The 551-nt window shown below is 44.1% G+C and overlaps 1 protein-coding gene across 1 annotated transcript in view; it reads left to right on the forward strand.

Moving 5' to 3' along the window:
• ALPK2 (alpha-kinase 2) overlaps positions 1 to 551 on the forward strand; it is a gene marked incomplete at its 5' end in the record, with an annotated part of 16476 nt that overhangs the window by 15290 nt on the left and 635 nt on the right. The window lies entirely within an intron of this gene.

The following is a 551-nucleotide window of genomic DNA, read 5'->3' on the forward strand; positions in this document are numbered from 1 at the left end:
CAGCAGGAAAAAAGAATTTTTCCTTGGCTTCTGTTCTTGAAAGAAGACAGTTTGGAAAAGAAAAAACAAATCTTACACCCTTAATTGGAGAGTTGTTGTTCCATACATCCCCTTAGTAACTTGACCAGGTTCCTTCAGAGAAAGAAGAACGGTACGGGAAAGCCCTCCTCGCATTTCTTAAACGCTGCCCTTCTGCTCCCCTGAGTGTGACAAGTCCTAACTGCTGAAATGCTGGCCCGGACCCAGCACAGTGTGCACAGAAACAGAGACAGACAGACCCTTGTGAAAGAAAACGGAAAAAAAGGTGGTGCCTTAGAATATACCCCTCATCTTTAACAAGAGAAGGCAGGACAATTAGCCACCTAAACAAGATCCTGGTGGCATTTAAAGGGAGAGGAAAGAAGGAAACCAAATGAACAAAGGGACAGGTTAAAAGCCCCAAGTTTTTGGAAGTACTGAATGCGAAAGGGATTTGGGATCTCTCACCCCGAAAGTAAAATCAAGGTTGCCTGACCTATTCTATTTGATTCGCAAAGCAAACGTGCAGTTCC

This window comes from Buceros rhinoceros, unplaced genomic scaffold (assembly GCF_000710305.1).
Source record: "Buceros rhinoceros silvestris isolate BGI_N320 unplaced genomic scaffold, ASM71030v1 scaffold17554, whole genome shotgun sequence".
NCBI lineage: Eukaryota > Metazoa > Chordata > Aves > Bucerotiformes > Bucerotidae > Buceros > Buceros rhinoceros.